A 22,887-nucleotide genomic window follows, 5' to 3' on the forward strand; every position below is an offset into this window, starting at 1 on the left:
TTCCTACTATGAACATTGGGGTACATGTGGTCCTTCTTTTCACTACCTCTGTATCTTTGGGGTAAATACCCAGAAGTGCAATTGCAGGGTCATAAGGAAGCCCTATTTGACATTTTGTTTTAGCATTATTCTTTTTTTTTAAGATCTTATTTATCTATTTGACAGAGAGATATCACAAGTAGGCAGAAAGGCAGACAGAAGGGGGGGGAGAAGGCTCCCTGCTGAGCAGAGAGCCCGATGTGGGGTTCGATCCCAGGACCCTGGGACCATGACCTGAGCCGAAGGCAGAGGCTTTAACCCACTGAGCCACCCAGGTGCCTGCTGACAATGTTTTAAATTTGACTCATCCCTGAAAATTTTTTGGAAGAGTGTCAATTTGCAAAATTTAAATATGTATTTATCTATATCTATATCTAGGTACATATAGATATAGATATATAAATAATTAATTTATTTGGCACAGTGAGATAACCATAGAGGGAATACTATCTAGAGCAGGGGAGTGAGAAACAGTCTTCCAATTTAGTAGGGAGCCCGATGTGGGGTTGATCCCAGGACTCTGGGATCATTACCTGAGCCAAAGGCAGACACTTAATGAATGAACCACTCAAGTGTCCCTAAAAATTTTTTTAAGGTGATATTATTCAGGTATGTTTTATGAAGTGAGTGACCACCCTATGCTCTGAAGGAGGATATCTACGATTTCATTTTGACTAACATCTGAGAACTGATTAGAATCTGAATTCTCCTCGTCTTGTCTCCTAGATCCTCTGTGGTAAAAGTGCAATATAGAAAAAAAGCTACAATGGAATGTTTTCTCCTAAATATTCTACTACTGTCCTTGTAAATATACCCCTTTTCTGCTGAATGAAATTGTAATTAATTTTCAGTAGAGCAGAGTAGAAACCTAGGAAATTTATTTTTATAAAAGTGATAAAATTAGCAAGACAGGAAACAACGTGCGTTGGAGAGGATGTGGAGAAAGGGGAACCCTCTTACACTGTTGGTGGGAATGCAAGTTAGTGCAGCCACTTTGGAGAACAGTGTGGAGATTCCTGAAGAAATTAAGAACAGAGCTTCCCTATGACCCTGCAATTGCAATGCTGGGTATTTACCCCAAAGATACAGATGTAGTGAAAAGAAGGGCCATCTGTACCCCAATGTTTATTGCAGCAATGGCTATGGTCGCCAAATTGTGGAAAGAACCAAGATGCCCTTCAACGGATGAATGGATAAGGAAGATGTGGTCCATATACACAATGGAGTATTATGCCTCCATCAGAAAGGATAAATACTCAACTTTTGTAGCAACATGGACGGGACTGGAAGAGATTATGCTGAGCGAAATAAGTCAAGCAGAGAGAGTCAAGTATCATATGGTCTCACTTATTGGTGGAGCATAACAAATAACATGGAGGACATGGGGAGATGGAGAGTAGAGGGAGTTGAGGGAAACTGGAAGGGGAGATGAACCATGAGAGACTATGGACTCTGAAAAACAACCAGAGGGTTTCGAAGGGGCGAGGGGGTGGGAGGTTGAGGATCCAGGTGGTGGGTAATAGGGAGGGCACGTACTGCATGGAGCACAGGGTGTGATGCCAAAACAAAGAACACTGTTATGCTGTAAATAAACAAATAAAAAAAATTAAATAAAAAAAGTGATAAGTGAGGTAACTTTTATCAGTAGGAGAATGTAGGATATGGATATTTTGCTTTATGCCTCATAAAGATATAAAATAGAATCATTATTACATTTTAAAAAAATGTATTTTCACTCTTCATATTTTATTAAGATTCCTGTAACTAAATGATAATTTTTAAAATTAATTTAATTTTTTCTGAGTCTGAGGATCAATTGTTTATGCACCACACTCAGTGCTCCATGCAGTACATGCCCTCCTTAATACCCACCACGAAGCTCACCTATCCCCCAAATCCCATCCCTCCAAAACCATCAGTTTGTTTCTCAGAGCCACAGTCTCTCATGCTTCGTCTCCTCTTCCAATTTCCCCCGATTCATTTTTCCTTTTCTTCTAAAAATTTCCTCCATGTAATTTTCTATGCACCACAATTAAGTGAAACCATATAATAATTGTCTTTCTCTGCTTGACTTATTTCCCACAGCATAATCTCCTCCAGTACTCAATATTGATACAGAAGTTAAGAGTTCATCATTTCTGATGGCTTCATAATATTCCATCATATATGTGGACCACATCTTCTTTTTCTTTTTATTTAATTTTTTATTTGTTTATTTACAGCATAACAGTGTTCAATGTTTGGCATCACACCCAGTTTGAGTTTGAGACGTTCTTTATAGATCCTGGATATCAACCTTTGGTCTCTACTGTCATTTGCAAATATCTTCTCCCATTCTGTGGGTTGCCTTTTTGTTTTGTTGACTGTTTCCTTTGCTGTGCAGAAGTTTTTGATCTTGATGAAGTCCCAAAAGTTCATTTTCACTTTTGTTTCCTTGGCCTTTGGAGACATATCTTGAAAGAAGTTGCTGTGGCTGATATCGAAGAGGTTACTGCCTATGTTCTCCTCTAGGATTCTGATGGATTCCTGTCTCATGTTGAGGTCTCTTATCCATTTCGAGTTTATCTTTGTGTACGGTGTAAGAGAATGGTCAAGTTTCATTCTTCTACATATTGCTGTCCAGTTTTCCCAGCACCATTTATTGAAGAGACTGTCTTTTTTCCATTGAATATTTTTTCCTGTTTTGTCGAAGATTATTTCACCATAGAGTTGAGGGTCCATATCTGGGCTCTCCACTCTTTTCCACTGGTCAATGTGTCTGTTTTCATGCCAGTACCACGCTGTCTTGGTGATCACAGCTTTGTAGTAAAGCTTGAAATCGGGTACTGTGATGCCACCAGTTTTGCTTTTGTTTTTCAACATTTCCTTAGCAATTCGGAGTCTCTTCTGATTCCATACAAATTTTAGGATTATTTGCTCCAGCTCTTTGAAAAATACCGGTGGAATTTTGATCGGAATGGCATTAAAAGTATAGATTGCTCTAGGCAGTATAGACATTTTAACAATGTTTATTCTTCCAATCCAAGAGCATGGAACAGTCTTCCATCTTTTTGTGTCTTCTTCAGTTTCTTTCATTAGTGTTCTGTAGTTCCTCGAGTACAGGTACTTTACCCCTTCAGTTAGGTTTATTCCCAGGTATCTAATGGTTCTTGGTGCTATAGTAAATAGAATTGAATCTCTATTTCCATTTCTGTATTTTCATTTCTAGTGTATAAGAAACCAACTAATTTCTGTACATTGACTTTGTATCCTGCCACATTACTGAATTGCTGTATGAGTTCTAGTAGCTTGGGGGTGGAGTCTTTGGGGTTTTCCATATAAAGTATCATGTCATCTATGAGAGAGAGAGTTTGACTTCTTCCTTGCCAAGTTGGATACCTTTTATTTCTCTTTGTTGTCTGATTGCCGTTGCTAGAACTTCTAATACTATGTTGAACAAGGGTGGTGAGAGTGGGCATCCTTGTTGTGTTCCTGATTTCAATGGGAAGGCTGCAAGCTTTTTCCCATTGAGGATGATATTTGCTGTGGGTCTTTCATAGATAGATATTATGAAGTTCAGGAATGTTCCCTCTATCCCTATATTTTGAAGCGTTTTCATCAGGAACGGATGCTGGATTTTGTCAAATGCTTTTTCTGCATCAATTGAGAGGACCATGCGGTTCTTCTCTCTTCTCTTATTGATTTGTTCTATCCATTGATTGATTTGCAAAAGTTGAACCAACCTTGTCACCCTGGGATGAATCCCACATGGTCATTGTGGATAATCTTTTTAATGTGTTACTGGATCATATTTGCTAGGATTTGTTGAGAATCTTAGCATCCATATTCATCAGGGTTAATGGTCTGAAATTCTCCTTTTGGGTGGGGTCCTTGCTTGGTTTTGGGATCAGGGTAATGCTGGCTTCATAACTAGAGTCTGGAAGTTTTCCTTCTGCTTCAAATTTTTGGAAAAGCTTCAGGAGAATTGGTGTTATTTCTTCTTTGAAAGTTTGGTAGAATTCCCAAGGGAATCCATCAAGTCCTCAGCTCTTGTTTTTGGGAGGTTTTTGATCACTGCTTCAATCTCGTTACTAGATTTTGGTCTATTCAGGTTGTCAATTTCTTCCTGGTTCAATTTTGGGAGTTTGTAGTTTTCCAGGAATGCATCCATTTCATCTAGGTTGCTTAGCTGATTGGCATATAACTGTTGGTAATAATTTCTGATGATTGTTTCTATTTCCTTGATGTTAGTTGTGATCTCTCACTTTTCATTCATAATTTTATTAATTTGGGCTTTCTCTCTTTTCTTTTGGATTAGTGTGGCCAATGGTTTATCGATCTTATTGATTCTTTCAAAAAACCAGCGTCTAGGTTCATTGATACGTTCTACTGTATCTCTCGTTTCTACCTCACTGATCTCTGCTCTAAGCTTGATTGTTTCCCTTCTTGCATGTGGAGTTGCTGTGATTTCTTGTTGATTCTCCAGTTCTTTAAGGTGTAGAGACAGCTGGTGTATTCTGGATTTTTCAATTTTTTTTTGAGGGAGGCTTGGATGGCTATGTATTTCCCCCTTAGAACAGACTTTGCTGCATCCCATAGGTTTTGGACCGAAGTGTCTTCATTCTCATTGGTTTCCATGAATTGTTTAAGATCATCTTTGATCTCCTGGTTGATCCAAGCATTCTTAAGCAAGGTGGTCTTTAGCTTCCAGGTGTTTGAGTTCCGTCTGAACTTTACCTTGTGATTGAGTTCCAGTTTCAAAGTATTGTGATCTGACAATATGCAGGGAATAATCTCAGTCTTTTGGTATCGGTTGAGTCCTGCTTTGTGACCCAGTATGTGGTCTATTCTGGAGAAGGTTCCATGTGCACTTGAGAAGAATGAGTATTCTGTTGTTTTAGGGTGGAATGTTCTGTATATGTCTATGAGGTGCATCTGGACCAATGTCTCATTCAATGCTCTTATTTCTTTATTAATTTTCTGCTTCGATGATCCGTCTATTTCTGAGAGAGGCATATTAAGATCTCCTACTATTATTGTATTCATATCAATATGACTCTTTATCTTGATTAATAGTTTTCTTATGTAATTGGGTGCTCCCATATTGGGGGCATAGATATTCACTATTGTTAGATCATCTGGGCGGATAGGCCCTTTAAGGATTATGTAGTGTCCTTCTATATCTCTGAGTACAGTCTTTATTTTAAAATCTAATTTATCTGATATGAGAATCGCTACTCCGGCCATCTTTTGAGGCCCATTGGCATGAAAGATGCTACTCCATCCCTTCACTTTCAGTCTGGGTGTATCCTTAGGTTCAAAATGGGTCTCTTGTAGACAACATATGGATGGGTCCTGTCGTTTTATCCAATCTGCAACCCTGTGTCGTTTTATGGGCGCATTTAGGCCATTCACATTGAGAGTGATTATTGAGAGATAGGTTTTTATTGACATCGTGTTGCCTTTGAAGTCTTTCTGTCTGTAGATTGTTTCTATATTTCTGTTCAATGATATTCTTATGATTTTTTCTCTTTTATAGGACCCCCCCCCCCTTAATATTTCCTGCAGTGTCGGCTTGGTGGTTGCATAGTCTTTTAAGCCTTGCCGGTCTTGGAAACTCTTTATCTCTCCATCCATTTTAAATGTCAGTCTTGCTGGATAGAGTATTCTCGGTTGCATGTTCTTCTCATTTAGTACTCTGAATATATTTTGCCAGCCCTTCCTGGCTTGCCAGGTCTCTGTGGACAGGTCTGACGTTATTCTAATGGGCTTTTCTCCGTATGTAAGGAGCTTCTTTGTCCTAGCTGTTTTTAAGAGGGTCTGTCGTGAAACATAATTCCTCATTCTAACTATACGGTGTCGTGAGGACTTTCGAGAATCTAAAATCTAGGGAGGAAATCACTCTGCCTCTAGTACATGAACGTTGTTTCCATTTTTGAGATTGGGAAAATTTTCATAGACAACTTCTTTCACTATATCTTCTAGACTTCTTTCTTTTTCCTCCCCTTCAGGGATTCCAATAATTCTGACGGTGGAACGTTCCCTGGCATCGTTTATTTTCCCTGATTCTGTTTTCGTGGCTTCTGAGCTGTTTGTTCCGGGCTTCCTCCTGATCCTTTCTCTCTATCTGTTTGTCCTCCAGATCACTAATTCTATCTTCTGTCTCAGTTACCCTAGCTTTTAGAGAATTTAGATTCGATTGGAACTCATTGAGAGCATTTTGAACATCATCCCTGGTGGCTTTCAGTTCTGCCCTAACATTGTGAACATCATCCCTGGTGGTTTTCAGTTCTGCCCTAATCAATTCTGTTTGGTCATCCATGGCTTTCTCCTACCTAGCTATTGCCTGGATAATTGTTAGTCTGAATTCCTTTTCTGACATATTGTCTATGTCGATAGCCATTAGCTCTGTTGCAGAAGGCCCATCCTCTGTATTTTTCTTCTGATGGGTATTCCTCCTCCTAGTCATTTTGGTAAGAGATGACTAAACAGATGCAGCTGGACTTATCGATTGTGGTGCAGTCAATGTGCACCCTGGAACGCTTCTGTGAAATCAGGATTCCCAACCCAAATGAGAGAAAAAAGAAAAGAAAAAGAAATCGAGAAGAAGAAAGAAAAAAAAGGGGAAAGAAAAAAGGAAAAAAAAAAGAGAGAGAGAGATAGGAAAAAAGGGAAGATAAAAGAGAAGGCTCAGCCCAAATGGGCCACAAGGTAAGATTTGTGGAGTATACAAACAAAAAAAGACAGACAAAAAGAGTGATAAAAGTATATGACAAGAGAAAAAATATGTATATATAAGCAAAAAGAAGGGAAGAACCTCATCAGAAAGAACCCCAAGTATAAGATTTATATATTATCTGGACAAACACAAATTCACAGAAACACTGACAGAAGGAAAAATTGGGAGAATGGTTATAGATTCTCAGTGTGGGTGAGGAAGTTTATTTTGATTCTTCCTGAAGGTATCTTGATGTTTTTTTAAGAGACTCAACTTTCCTAAGTTACAGGGGGATTAGAAACTGGTTTGCCTATAGGGGTAGCATTGATTGGGGAAATGGGATTACCTTGAAGTTTAACTCTATATGTATAGTAGAAAATAAAAATTGAAAAAGAATAAACTAGACTAAACTAAGTTAAAATTAAAAAAGAATTTAAAAAATAGAAAAGCAAATGAAAAACACGGGTGTATGTATCAAAAAGTTCAGGTTAGAAGCTTATTAAAGAATTTGAGATCAGGATCTGAGCCAAAGCCAAGAGTGTGACACTTAACTGACTACACCACCCATGCACTCATTCTCACAGGCTATCTTGGAAGTCTTTTCTTTCTTGTGGCCATCTGAAGCGCCCCTTGATCTACTGGATAGAATACTATCCAAGTCATTAGTAGATCAATTAACGTAGCCCATTAGGTCTTAAAACTTATGGGGCTGCATTTTTCTTATTTCACAGATTCTTATTTTGTGCATATCCCTTTGCTTACCTTTTATATACCAGAAACATTTACCTTTGCTTTCACCTGGACTGTGATGAAGGTCCCATGACATTATGTCAGTGAAAATGCTTGCTGTGGAAAACATAGCAAGGGTGAATTTATTCATATACTTATATTAATGTACATATTATCCCAAAAGTAACAGAAGTATGATCACAGAGTCAGCCCCAAGGTTTCAGTCCTACCACTAACATGGAGAAAAGCATAAACTTAATATAACCAGTGGGATAAGTGTGCTGTTAAGTTTTGATTTTTCCGGTCATCAGAGAAAATAAAATGGAGAGTTAAGTTCCCCAGTGAGCATTATGGTAAGAAAGAAGTTCTTGTTTATGATGTATTTCACTTCACACTTATTTCTCAAATGAGTATCTCCCAAGGTCTTCTTATACAACAAAGCTAATGAGGGCAGTTCTGTTCATGCTGTTCTATAGTGGACGTCTAGTGTGGATTCTTGGGAGCTTTCTTTTTTTTTTTTCTTTTAGTTTTTGAGGTAAGCTTGTTTATATGTATGTACACTATACATGAAAGTTCAGAATAGTGAGTGATTCTGAAGAGAAATCAAATTCATCTTTTCCATGATTTTGACCAGCCTTGGTTGAGAAAGAGTACCTAGACACACATACACATTTTATTATGCAGACTGTTTCCTTGATGTCTGTATGTCAATCAACACATGATGCTAAAAGATTTTTATTTATCATTTTTACAGTTTCTATTTTCATTCCGGTTAGTTAACGAGATTATATTATTTTCAGGTGTACAATAGGATGAATGAAGTCACTGTATGGAAAAGAAGGAGACATTGAAAGCACTTGAACTTTAGCCTTTTAGGCTATTTTAACACTTAGCATAGTTACGCTAACATTTTCCTTCTTGGAATTTACTCCGGTGCCTATACCTCAAACCTACTTCTTCCAGAACACACCTGCCACCAGTCCCTATGCAGAAATCCTCTTAGGGCCATCTCCCACTGATTATGTCCAGGACGCACCAGTCACGTCGGAGCAGCCAGGAAGCCACTGGGCAGCTGTAGGGTAGTAAGGAGGGCCTGCATGGGGGGCGCGACAGTGGCGGGGTGTGAAGCAGCAGCGGGGAGGGTGGAAGAAACCAGAGAGTTTGCAGTGAGTCAGCAGGAGCAAGAAGGCGAGACAGTGGGGAAGCAATGGCTCTGGGTGGTGGGCCAGTGGGCAGTGGCTGGTATGAAGGGGTGGGGAGGCCATCCCTAATACAGACGAGGTAGTTGGGATGCACCTGGGTCTCAAGGGGGCAAGGGAATGAGGCGGCACAAGGGAGGCATGGCGGGTGAGTCAAGGATTTGGCAGGGTTAGCTAGGCAGTAGCAGCAGGGGATGGGAGGCCGGAACAGCATGTTGGGAGCCCTTGAAAATGGGGAGGGCAGCAGGGCAGGACTTGGGGGGGGGAGTGAAGCTAGACAGTAGATCGCAGTGAGAAGAGTGGACCCATGAGAGGGATGGCGGCAAGGCCAGGCCTGGCATGGTAGGCAGGACAGCAGGGCATGTGAAGGGGGCAGGGCTGCAAAGCCAGCACAACAGCAGCATCTCGACCTGTTGCAGCAGCCGATTGGCAGTGAGAGCTGTAAGGGTCACAGGGACAGAGAAGTGGGGGGAGTAAGGGTTTGTTGGGGCCACATGAGGGAGGGGCGTGCAGCTGGGCCAGGTAGCAGTGGATGGTGGGAGCAGCAGGTCACCAGCAAGGCAGTAGGAAGCGGGGAAGCAATGTCATTGGGTCGTAGTCACAGCGGCATTAGGGAGGTGCAGTGGGATGACAGTAGCATTGGGGGGACACAGTGGGTCAGCATCACGGTAGGGGGGGCAAAGCAGGACGGTATTGGAGTGGCGGTTAATGGAGAGGGGTGGGCAGGACCAGCGGAGCGGCAATCTCATGGTAGTGGGGCAAGGCAGCAGCAGTAGAGCAACCAAGGAAGGGGCAGTGGCCTTGGAAACTCTGGCAGCAGTGCCAGGCCAGCGAGTGGCAGGGCGGGGGCTTGGCAGCAAGAAGGGAAAACGTGGGGAGTAGCTTGGGGAGGGCTGCAGTTCCGCTGGGGCAGTTGTGCAGCGGGACAGCAGGTCCCTGGGGTGTGGTAGCTGTGGTGGGCTGGGCGTGGCAGCAGGAATCAAGGGCAAATCAGTGGGCCAATGGGGCAGTCATGGCATGGGGTGGTAGGTGGGGCGGTGGGGCTGCCCAGGCCGGAGGAGGTGGCAGCCAAGTGATAACCCTATGGTAGGGGGGCAGGACCCATGGTGGAGGGAGCAGGGGTCACAAGAGACAGGTGAAGGGACAACCAGGTGGTAGTGGCACAGGGAGTGGTGGAGGGAGTGGTGGCAGGGCTGTGTGACAGCCAAGTGGGGCAGCCATGGGGCGACTGTGTGGGGTGGGTGGAATCTAGAAAGCAGGAGCCAGGAGTGGGGTTGGGACCAGCTGGGAGGCAGCGGATCAGCAGCAGAACCTGGGCGGGCGTGGTGGGCGGGCCCACAGTGCACGTCAAGGGGGCGGGGTAGCCACAGTTAGAAGGGCGTGGTGGGCGGGTCCACAGTGCTTGTTAAGAGGGCGGGGCAGCAGCAGTTAGGAGGGCATGGTGAGTGTGCTCATAGGTGCAGGTCAAGGGGGCGGGGCACCAAAGAACAGCAGAGGCTGGGGACACCAGCCGAGAGTGGATTGGTGGCAGCCATGGTAAAGGGGGTCCCATGGGGGGGCACAGCAGTGTGGGACAGGTGCATGTGGGGGGCAGCAAGGTGGTAGCAGCATGAGTGGGGGAGGGGGACAGGCAGCTAGGAGGTCATGGCAGGTGGAGGGAAGGGACCAGCCTAGCATCAGTGGGGCATCAGTGTCACGGTGTGGTTGGTGAAGCTGCTGGCCTCCATGGGCAGGAGGAGGTGGCATAAAGGTTATAACAGTCAGGGGCAGAGCCGGGGGGGAGGGAGGGGGGGTGTCACCAGGCAGCAGTGGCACAGGGAGGGGTGCTTCCTCTGGTAAGGGGAAGCTGCATGACACCCGAGTGGGGGAGCCCTGTGACACCTGTGGGGGGTGGGTGGAATATAGGCGGCAAGGCAGCTTAGGGAGGGTTGGACCAGGCCTGAGACAGCAGCACAGGAACAGCTTGGTTGGATTTCTGGACCTGATCATAGTGCATGCCAACGAGGAGGGTCAGCGAAGCACAGCAGAGGCCAGAGGCCAGGGGCACAGGACAGAGAGGGTGCGGCAGTAAGGGGTCCTGTGGTGTGGGGCATGGCAGTGTTGCAGGGGCGCATTTTTGTGGGGCAGCAAGCTGGTAGCAGCGGGGCAGGTGATGGCCATTCTGGACAGACACACACTTGGCAGCCAGGAGGCATCAGAGTGGGATGGTGGGGGGAGTAGCTAGGCAGTAGTGTCGCTTGGGGGTGGGCAGGACTAACTGGATATAAGTGGGATGTCAATGTCATGGCGTGGTGGGACAGGCAGCCAAGCAAGGGCCTGGCTTTGCTGGGCTTGGTGCATGTCTACAGGGCGGGACCACTGATAGAAGCAGCAGGGGGACCCAGGGTAGCAGCGGAGAGGCAACGGTGGTTGTAAGTGGGGGCACTGTGGACGGGGGTGCAGTGTGGTGGGAGCAGCTCATGTTGTGGGTGCAGCCTTGTGTTACCAGTGTGGGGAAGGTGGAGTAGGATTCGTGGGGGAGGAGCAGTGCGGCAACAGGGTTAGGGAATCAGGAAGGCTCCAGAGTTGGGGGAAGGGTAGCAGCTAGGTGGTAGCTGCAGGGAGGGGGGGTGGGAACAGCAGGGGGGCAGTGTGGCAGGTGGGGCGGGCATGCAAGTCAACAGGGCAGGGCTGCGTAGTGATGGGATATGAAAACCAGCAGCAGCGGGACATAGGGCAGCAGCAGGACATAGGAAAAGAGTGGAACACAGGGCGGAAGCAGATCAGAAGAAGGGTGTTGGTAAGAGGGCAGTGACAGCGAGTGGCAGAGGATTGGTAGTGGGGTGTGGGGCACCCGGCAGGGTAGAGGTGCAGGGAGAGCACAACGAGATGGTAGCAGCAATGCGGTGGGGCAGCACCATAGTAATGAGTATGGTGGTGGGTGGGTGGGACTGCACAGGTGCATGTAGGGTGACAGGCGGGTAGTGGTGTGCAGAGAAGTGGGGATGGAACCAGATGGGAGACAGCGGCACAGCAACTGCACAGGAAGAGCATGAAGGTCGGGGTAAGGAATTAATGTACATCAATGGGGGCTGGAAGGTCAGCAGTGGCCTGGGGCACAGGCCAGAGACTTAGCTACAGCAGCGGTGGTAAGGTGAACAGTATGAGGGGTGTGTTGCGGAAGGCGGGGTCACAAGGCAGGGGCACCCAGGCAGTAGCAGCATTGGGAGAAGGCTGGGATGAGTGGGGCAGTATCAGCAGGTCAACGGGGAGGGAATCTGGAGGCACTGGAGCAGGGGTGGGGGGACAACAGGCGGTAGCAGTTTGGGGGTGTTTGGTGGGACCGGCCAGGAAAGAGCATCAGGTTAATAGTTGTGTGGGCAGGGCAGGGGCTCTGCACAGCCACAGCAGGAAGGGGACAGTATGCAGTGAAGAAATGGCAGTGGGGGGCAATGAGGCAGCAGTGACTTGAGGAAGCGCAGTGGTATGGCAGCAGAAGGGGAGACAAAGTGGGGAGGGATTTCCCGGGATGTGGTTGGGAGGGACCAGCGGGACAGCAGCTGCAGGACAATGGCACGGCATGGCTTGGGGGCAGGGTAGGGCAGTGGAGATGGGCAGGAGCAGCAGGTCGACCACGGTAGCAGTGGTGGTGCTGTTGGAAACACAGGCACCAGGGCAGTAGAAGCACAGGAGGGTGTCACAGCAGGGTGGCAGAGTACTGGGGATTGAACAAGGGAGTGGTAGGGGCACTGGGGGTGGCACAGCAGGCCATCAGTTGCAACGGGTAGGACAGCAGAGCAGCTATGGTGACGGTTAGCCGTTGTGGGACAAAGGGACACTGCTGTGGAGTAGCAGGGTGGAGGGTGGCAGCGCTAGTGGCAGCGGTCTGTCAGAAATGTGGGGTGGAAGGTACAGTGGCAGGTGTGGGGCGCAGTAGGGTGGCAGTGGGGGGATGGCGCAGTGGAGTGGCAGTGGTCCGGGGTGTGGGGACCAGCCAAGGGTCAGAAGCGCAGGTGGGGGGCGGCAGGAATTTGGTAGCAGAGCCATCAAATGCTTTTTCTGCATCTGTTGAGATGGTCCTATGATGTTGATCTTTTGTTTTGTGAATGCGACACATTAGTTTGATTTGTGGATATTGAACCACCGTTGCATCCGGAAATAAATCTTACTGGATCATACCTCTTCCTGTATTGTAGAATTCGGTTTGCTGATATTTGGGTGAAGATTTTTATGTCTATGTTCATCACAGATACTAGTCTGTCATTTTCTTGGGGCACCTTGGGAGGTTTTGATAAGGGCCATGCTGGCCTCATAAAATGAGGTGGGGATCCTTCTTTCCTCTTATTTTTCTGGCAGAGTTGGAGAAGGATTGGTATTCATTTTTTTTTCTGTGGGTGATTCGTAGAATTCACAGGTGAAACCATGGTGTCCTGGGCTTTTGTTTGTTGGAAATTTTTGATTTCTTACTTAATCTCCCTGCTGGTCATAGGTCTGTTCAGAATTTCTGTTTCTTCGGGATTCAGTCTTGGCTGTTTGTATGTTTCTGGGAATGTATCCTTTTCTTTTGGATTATCCAGCTTGTTGGGGTGTAATTATTCATAGTACTTTCTTATGGGCCTTTGCATATCTATGGTATCAGGGAACATCGCTTTCATTTCTGAGGATGAGTACTCTTTCTTTTTTTTAGCTTCAGTCTGTCTGAGACTCTGTCAGCTTTGTTCTTTTCAAGAACCAGCTCTTTGTTGATCTGTTGTTGTTCTTGTTTTTGTTTGTTTGTTTGTTTGTTTTTGTATCTCTCTGTTGTCTTTTTAGTCTGTATTTCATTTATTTCAGTTCTGGTGTGTTCTTTCTTCTACTAACTTTGGACTTTATTTTTTTTTCCTTTTTCTGTTTCCTTGAGGTATCAAGTTAAGTTGCTTATGTGAGATGTTTCTTGTTTCTTGAGATAGGCCTGTATCTCTATAAACTTCCTTCTTAGAACAACTTTTTTTTAAAGTTAGCTCTAACGGGTGCATGTGTGGCTCAGTCTTTTAGGCATTGGCCTTTGCCTCAAGTCATGAATTTAGGGTCCTGGAATTGAACCCTGCATCAGCTCCCTGGGCAGCACGGGGAACCACTTTTTCCCTCTTCTACTGCCTGCTGCTGCTTCCAGTTTGCTCTTTCTCTCTCTCTCCCCCTCTCTGTGTAAAATAAATAAATGACATCTTTTTTTTTAAGATTTTTATTTTATTTATTTGACAGATAGAGATCACAAGTAGGCAGAGAGGCAGGCAGAGAGAGAGGAGGAAGCAGGCTCCCTGCCAAGCAGAGAGCCCGATGCGGAGCTTGATCCCAGGACCCTGGGATCATGACCTGAGCGAAAGGCAGAGGCTTTAACCCACTGAGCCACCCAGGCGCCCAATAAATGACATCTTTTAAAAAAATAAAGTGAGCTCTATGCCCAGCATGGGGTTGAAACTCAAAACCACAAGATCAGGAGTCACAGCGCTCCACCAACTAATTGGGTGCCCCATTTTAGAACCCGTTTGACTGCATTCCATAACTTTGTTTGATTGTATTATTTTTTTCATTTGCCTCAAAGTATTTCTGTGTTCCTATTTTGGTTTGCCCATGAACCCAAATGGTTGTTCAGTAGCATGCTGTTTAGTCTCTTTGTTTATGAATTTCCAGTTTTCTTCTTGTAATTGATTTCTAGTTCTATTGCACAGTGGTTGGAAAAGATGTTTGATTTGATTTAAGTCATCATTTGGGAAAATTCTAGGCTTCTGGAGTTTATTGACTTTTGTTGTGGCCTCACATATGACTTATGGTGGAGAATGTTCCAAGTGTACTTGAGAGGAGTGTATTCCATGTGGTACTTTTGGATGGAGGGTTCTGCATGTATCTGTCAAGTCCATCTAAGTAACGGGTTGTCTGAGGCTGATGTTTCCTTTGTGATCTTCTGTCTGGATGGTGTATCATTGAGAGAAGAGTGAGGTATTAAAGTTCCCTATGGTATTGGTGCTGATTGCTTCTCTTAGGTTTGTTCATATATGCTCAACATATTTAGTTTCTCCACTGCTCGGTGGGGAGATATTTATAAATGTTGCATCGTCTTACTGCATTGATTGCATTATAAGATTGTAGTGCCCTTCATTGGCTCTTGTTACAGTGTTTGGATTTTATCTGTTTCTCCTCCATTGGACTGAAATTCAGAAGATCGTCTGTTAGCTCTGCAGCCACGATCAAATCACAGCCCTGCTCTGAGTCTAGTTTTCTTTTTTTTTTTTTCCTCTATAAATAAACACAATAAATTCTTCTCCCAGGACCGTATGCTGACTCCAATAAGACAGTGTGTATAAAATTGCATTGTAGAATGGCGAGTCAAGCTGGCAGGGAAGTAGGAGGAGGCACCATTTCAACCTGTACCCTAAAGTGAGCTGATTACCTACCAAAGAACTCCGACCACCCATGAAATCAGCCTGAGATCAGAATTATACATGTCTGGATCTCTACAGGACCAGAAGATGCCAGTGGCAGGTAAAGCAGACTGGGAGCATCAGACTGATATCAGAAGATAAACAAAAGGGGGAGGGAGCCACCAGAGGTCATCGATTGGAAAGTAATACCCCAACACGAGAGTGCTCTGCGTCTGGGGACCAGCATTAACTTGGAGTCTGGTTGAAAGCACTCAAAAAACAAAGAGCAAAGGATCACGGGGGGTAAAAGTGGGAACCTGGGCGGTTAGGGCCAGGGACCTAAGTCCCCCGACCCAGGACAGCCTCCCCTGGCACTGAGCCAGAGAGAGTGCAGCGGAGAAATCAGGTCTCCGTCCCTAAGCCACCAGTACCCCTGAACACCAGCGTACCCAAGAACGAGTGGGATCTGGCTCCCATGAGGGGCTGGGAGCCTGGCCAGACGGCAATCCTGAAACGCGCGCATCCCACACCCTCCCTTGGGATACGTGCTCATAGGCACTAGCCTGGAGCTCTGGCATTGGCAAAAACCAGACATTCCCAGCCTGGGACAGCGGGAAAATCTCAGTGTGCGATCTCTGCTCGGAACCTCTCTGGCGGTCTGGAGCTGCCCAGACAGCCAACACTGCCCTGGTTTTAGGTACAAGGAGGAGCTCCTGCATCCCCAGGGACAGTGACTCAGTACTGACTATGCCAGCAGCTTTTGCAAAACATTCTGAGGCTTCTCTCTGAGAGGGAGGTCGGGGTGCAGTTTGCTTTACTCTAAACCTCCAAAAACCATCAAAAGCTGTCAAGGCGAGAGAAAGCAGATGAAAGAACATAAAAACCCCCAGAGAACAAAAGGCTGAAAAAACAGTTTCCTCAGAGCTCACCCCCTTGAGGGGAGTGGGAGGACCTAACTCACGGAACATCATTGTCTGAAAACCCACGTGGCAGGCCCCTCCAACAGAAAACCAACCAGGAAGGAAGAAAAAAAAAAAAAAGACTACAACAGAACAACCACCACTACGTCATAAATACAACTTTAATTTTTTAACTCTGTACCAATATTCTGGTTCTTTTTTTTTATACATAAAGATAATTTTTTAACCTATTTACCACCACACTGAGATGTCCAGTACATCAAATTCTTTAATAACCTTCTAACCTGAAGTTTTTGAAACATACACCCGTGTTTTTCTTTGCTTTTCTATTTTTTTAATTCTTTTTTAAATTTTAACTTAGTTTAGTCTAGATTACTCTTTTTTAATTTCTATTTTCTACTATATATATAGAGTTAAACTTCAAGGTAATCCCCTTTCCCCAATCAATGCTACCCCTATAGGCAAACCAGTTACTAATCCCCCTGTAACTTAGGAAAGTTGAGTCCCTTAACAAAAGCATCAAGATACATTCAGGAAGAATCAAAATAAACTTAATCGCCCACACTGAGAATTTATAACCACTCTCCCAATTTTTCCTTCTGTCATTGTTTCTGTGAATTGTGTTTGTCCTAGTAATATATAAATCTTATACTTGGGGTTCTTTCTGATGAGGTTCTTCCCTTTTCTTTTGCTTTTATATATATATATATTTTTTTTCTTTTGTCATATACTGTTACCAGTCTTTTTGTTTGTCTGTTTTTGTTTGTATACTTCATAAATCTTATCTTGTGGCCCATTTGGGCTGAGCCTTCTCTTTTATCTTCCCTTTCTTTCCTATCTCTCTTTTTTTCCCTTTTTTTTTCTTTCTTCTTCTATATTTCTTTTTCTTTTCTTTTTTCTCTCATTTGGGTGGGGAATCCTGATTGCACAGAAGCGTTCCAGGGTGCACCTTGACTGCACCACAATTGATAAGTCCAGCTGCATCTGTTCAGTCATCTCTTACCAAAATGACTAGGAGGAGGAATACCCAACAGAAGAAAAATACAGAGATGGGCCTTCTGCAACCGAGCTATTGGCTATCGACATAGACAATATGTCAGAAAAGGAATTCAGACTAACAATTATCCAGGCAATAGCTAGGTAGGAGAAAGCCATGGATGACCAAACAGAATTGATTAGGGCAGAACTGAAAGCCACCAGGGATGATGTTCAAAATGCTCTCAATGAGTTCCAATCGAATCTAAATTCTCTAAAAGCTAGGGTAACTGAGACAGAAGATAGAATTAGTGATCTGGAGGACAAACAGATAGAGAGAAAGGATCAGGAGGAAGCCCGGAACAAACAGCTCAGAAGCCACGAAAACAGAATCAGGGAAAATAAACGATGCCAGGGAACGTTCCACCGTCAGAATTATTGGAATCCCTGAAGGGGAGGAAAAAGAAAGAAGTCTAGAAGATAGAGTGGAAGAAGTTGTCTATGAAAATTTTCCCAATCTCACGAAGGGAAACAACGTTCATGTACTAGAGGCAGAGAGATTTCCTCCCAAGATTTTAGATTCTCGAAAGTCCTCACGACACCTTATAGTTAGAATGAGGAATTATATTTCAAGAGAGACCCTCTTAAAAGCAGCTAGGACAAGAAAGCTCCTTACGTACAGAGGAAAGCCCATTAGAATAACGTCAGACCTTTCCACAGAGACCTGGCAAGCCAGGAAGGACTGGCAAAATATATTCAGAGTACTAAATGAGAAGAACATGCAACCAAGAATACTCTATCCCACAAGACTGACATTTAAAATGGATGGAGAGATAAAGAGTTTCCAAGACCGGCAAGGCTTAAAAGACTATGCAACCACCAAGCCGACACTGCAGGAAATATTAAGGGGGGGTCCTATAAAAGAGAAAAAATCCTAAGAATATCATTGAACAGAAATATAGAAACAATCTACAGACAGAAAGACTTCAAAGGCAACACGATGTCAATAAAAACCTATCTCTCAATAATCACTCTCAATGTGAATGGCCTAAATGCGCCCATAAAACGACACAGGGTTGCAGATTGGATAAAACGACAGGACCCATCCATATGTTGTCTACAAGAGACCCATTTTGAACCTAAGGATACACCCAGACTGAAAGTGAAGGGATGGAGTAGCATCTTTCATGCCAATGGGCCTCAAAAGATGGCCGGAGTAGCGATTCTCACATCAGATAAATTAGATTTTAAACTAAAGGCTGTAGTCAGAGATACAGAAGGACACTACATAATCCTTAAAGGGCCTATCCGCCCAGATGATCTAACAATAGTGAATATCTATGCCCCCAATATGGGAGCACCCAATTACATAAGAAAACTATTAATCAAGATAAAGAGTCATATTGATATGAATACAATAATAGTAGGAGATCTTAATGCACCTCTCTCAGAAATAGACAGATCATCGAAGCAGAAAATTAATAAAGAAATAAGAGCATTGAATGAGACATTGGACCAGATGGACCTCATCGACGTATACAGAACATTCCACCCTAAAACAACAGAATACTCATTCTTCTCAAGTGCACATGGAACCTTCTCCAGAATAGACCACATACTGGGTCACAAAGCAGGACTCAACAGATACCAAAAGACTGAGATTATTCCCTGCATATTTTCAGATCACAATGCTTGGAAACTGGAACTCAATCACAAGGAAAAGTTCAGAAGGAATTCAAACACCTGGAAGCTAAAGACCACCTTGCTTAAGAATGCTTGGATCAACCAGGAGATCAAAGATGATCTTAAACAATTCATGGAAACCAATGAGAATGAAGACACTTTGGTCCAAAACCTCTGGGATACAGCAAAGACGGTTCTAAGGGGGAAATATAATGAAGACTGTTATGCTGTAAGTAAACAAATAAAGAAATAAAAAAAAAACTTATCAATCAATAATCACTCTCAATGTGAATGGCCTAAATGCGCCCATAAAATGACACAGGGTTGCAGGTTGGATAAAACGACAGGACCCATCCAAATGTTGTCTACAGGAGACCCATTTTGAACCTAAAGATAAACCCAGACTGAAAGTAAAGGGATAGAGAAGCATCTTTCACGCCAATGGGCCTCAAAAGAAGACCAGGGTAGCAATACTCATATCAGATAAATTAGAACTTAAACTAAGGATTGTAGTCAGAGATACAGAAGGACACTACATAATGCTTAAAGGGACTATCCACCAAGATGATCTAACAATTGTAAATATCTACAACCCCAATATGGGAGCAGCCAATGACGTAAGAAAACTATTAATCAAGATAAAGAGTCATATTGATATGAGTACATTAATAGGAGGAGATCTTAACATCCCTCTCTTGGTAATAGACAGATCATCCAAGCAGAAGATCACTAAAGAAACAAGAGCATTGGATGAAACATTGGACCAGATGGACCTCATAGATATATACCGAACATTCCACCCTAAAACAACAGAATACTCATTCTTCTCAAGTGCACATGGAACCTTCTCCAGAATAGACCACATACTGGGTCACAAAGCAGGACTCAACAGATACCAAAAGACTGAGATTATTCCCGCATATTGTCAGATCACAATGCTTGGAAACTGGAACTCAATCACAAGGAAAAGTTCAGAAGGAATTCAAACACCAGGAAGCTAAAGACCGCCTTGATTAAGAATGTTTGCATCAACCAGGAGATCAAAGATGAACTTAAACAATTCCTGGAAACCTATGAGAATGAAGACACTTCGGTCCAAAACCTATGGGATACAGCAAAGGCGGTTCTAAGGGGGAAATACATAGCCATCCAAGCCTCCCTCAAAAAAATTGAAAAATCCAGAATACACCAGCTGTCTCTACACCTTAAAGCACTGGAGAATCAACAACAAGTCAAACCAACTCCACATGCAAGAAGGGAAATAATCAAGATTAGAGCAGAGATCAATGAGGTAGAAACGAGAAATACAGTAGAACCTATCAATGAAAGTATACACTGGTTTTTTGAAAGAATCAATAAGATCGATAAACCATTGGCCACACTAATCCAAAAGAAAAGAGAGAAAGCCCAAATTAATAAAATGATGAATGAAAAGGGAGAGATCACAACTAACACCAAGGAAAGAGAAACAATCACCAGAAATTATTACCAACAGTTATATGCCAATCAGCTAAGCAACCTAGATGAAATGGATGCATTCCTGGAAAACTACAAACTCCCAAAATTGAACCAGGAAGAAATTGACAACCTGAATAGACCGATATCTAGTAATGAGACTGAAGCAGTGATCAAAAACCTCCCAAAAAACAAGAGCCCAGGACCTGACGGATTCCCTGGGGAATTCTACCAAACTTTCAAAGAAGAAATAACACCAATTCTCCTGAAGCTCCAAAAAATTGAAGCAGAAGGAAAACTTCCAGACTCTTTTTATGAAGCCAGCATTACCCTAATCCCCAAACCAGGCAGAGACCCTACCAAAAAGGAGAATTTCAGACCAATATCACTGATGAATATGGATGCAAAGATTCTCAACAAGATCCTCGCAAACAGGATCCAGCAGCACATTAAAAAGATTATCCACCATGACCAGGTGGGATTCATCCCTGGGTTGCAAGTTTCATTCAACATTCGCAAATCAATCAATGGGATAGAACACATCAATAAGAGAAGAGAGAAGAACCACAGGGTCCTCTCAATTGATGCAGAAAAAGCATTTGACAAAATCCAGCATCCGTTCCTGATGAAAACGCTTCAAAGTATAGGGATAGAGGGAACATTCCTGAACTTCATAAAATCTATCTATGAAAGACCCACAGCAAATATCATCCTCAATGGGAAAAAGCTTGCAGCCTTCCCGTTGAGATCAGGAACACGACAAGGATGCCCACTCTCACCACTCTTGTTCAACATAGCATTAGAAGTTCTTGCAACGGCAATCTGACAACAAAGAGAAATAAAAGGTATCCAAATTGGCAAGGAAGAAGTCAAACTCTCTCTCTACACAGATGACATGATTCTTTATATGGAAAACCCCAAAGACTCCACCCCCAAACTACTAGAACTCATAGAGCAATTCAGTAACGGGGCAGGATACAAAGTCAATGTTCAGAAACCAGTGGCTTTCTTATACACTAACAATGAAAATACAGAAAGGGAAATTAGAGAATCGATTCCATTTACTATAGCACCAAGAACCATAAGATTCCTGGGGATAAACCGAACCAAAGAGGTAAAGGACCTGTACTCGTGGAACTACAGAACACTCCTGAAAGAAATTGAAGAAGAAAAAAAAAAGATGGAAGACTGTTCCATGCTCTTGGATTGGAAGAATAAATATTGTTAAAATGTCTATACTGCCTAGAGCAATCTATACATTTAATGCCATTCCGATCAAAATTCCACCAGTATTTTTCAAAGAGCTGGAGCAAATAATCCTAAAATTTGTAAGGAATCAGAAGAGACCCTGAATTTCTAAGGAAATGTTGAAAAACAAAAACAAAACCGGCGGCATCACGTTACCCGATTTCAAGCTTTACTACAAAGCTGTGATCACCAAGACAGCGTGGTACTGGCATGAAAACAGACACATAGACCAGTGGAATAGAGTGGAGAGCCCAGATATGGACCCTCAACTCTATGGTGAAATAATCTTCGACAAAACAGGAAAAAATATTCAATGGAAAAAAGACAGTCTCTTCAATAAATGGTGCTGGGAAAACTGGACAACGATATGTAGAAGAATGAAACTCGACCATTCTCTTACACCGTACACAATGATAAACTCAAAATGCATAAAAGACCTCAACATGAGACAGGAATCTATCAGAATCCTAGAGGAGAACATAGGCAGTAACCTCTTCGATATCAGCCACAGCAACTTCTTTCAAGATATGTCTCCAAAGGCCAAGGAAACAAAAGCAAAAATGAACTTTTGGGACTTCATCAAGATCAAAAGTTTCTGCACAGCAAAGGAAAGAGTCAACAAAACAAAAAGGCAAACCACGGAATGGGAGGAGATATTTGCAAATGACAGTACAGACAAAAGGTTGATATCCAGGATCTATAAAGAACTCCTCAAACTCAACACACACAAAACAGATAATCATATCGAAAAATGGGCAGAAGATATGAACAGACACTTCTCCAATGAAGACATACTAATGGCTATCAGACACATGAAAAAATGTTCATCATCACGAGCCATCAGGGAGATTCAAATTAAAACCACATTGAGATATCACCTGACACCAGTTAGAATGGCCAAAATTAGCAAGACAGGAAACAACGTGTGTTGGAGAGGATGTGGAGAAAGGGGAAACCTCTTACACTGTTGGTGGGAATGCAAGTTAGTGCAGCCACTTTGGAGAACAGTGTGGAGATTCCTGAAGAAATTAAGAACAGAGCTTCCCTATGACCCTGCAATTGCACTGCTGGGTATTTACCCCAAAGATACAGATGTAGTGAAAAGAAGGGCCATCTGTACCCCAATGTTTATTGCAGGAATGGCTACGGTCGCCAAACTGTGGAAAGAACCAAGATGTCCTTCAACGGATGAATGGATAAGGAAGATGTGGTCCATATACACAATGGAGTATTATGCCTCCATCAGAAAGGATGAATACCCAACTTTTGTAGCAACATGGACGGGACTGGAAGAAATTATGCTGAGCGAAATAAGTCAAGCAGAGAGAGTCAAGTATCACATGGTCTCACTTATTTGTGGAGCATAACAAATAATATGGAGGACATGGGGAGATGGAGAGGAGAGGGAGTTGAGGGAAACTGGAAGGGGAGATGAACCATGAGAGACTTTGGACTCTGAAAAACAACCAGAGGGTTTTGAAGGGCCGGGGGGGGGGGGGCGGGGGGAGGTTGAGGAGCCAGGTGGTTGGTAATAGGGAGGGCACGTACTGCATGGAGCACTGGGT

The sequence above is a fragment of the Meles meles genome, unplaced genomic scaffold (assembly GCF_922984935.1).
Source record: "Meles meles unplaced genomic scaffold, mMelMel3.1 paternal haplotype, whole genome shotgun sequence".
Taxonomy (NCBI): Eukaryota; Metazoa; Chordata; class Mammalia; order Carnivora; family Mustelidae; genus Meles; species Meles meles.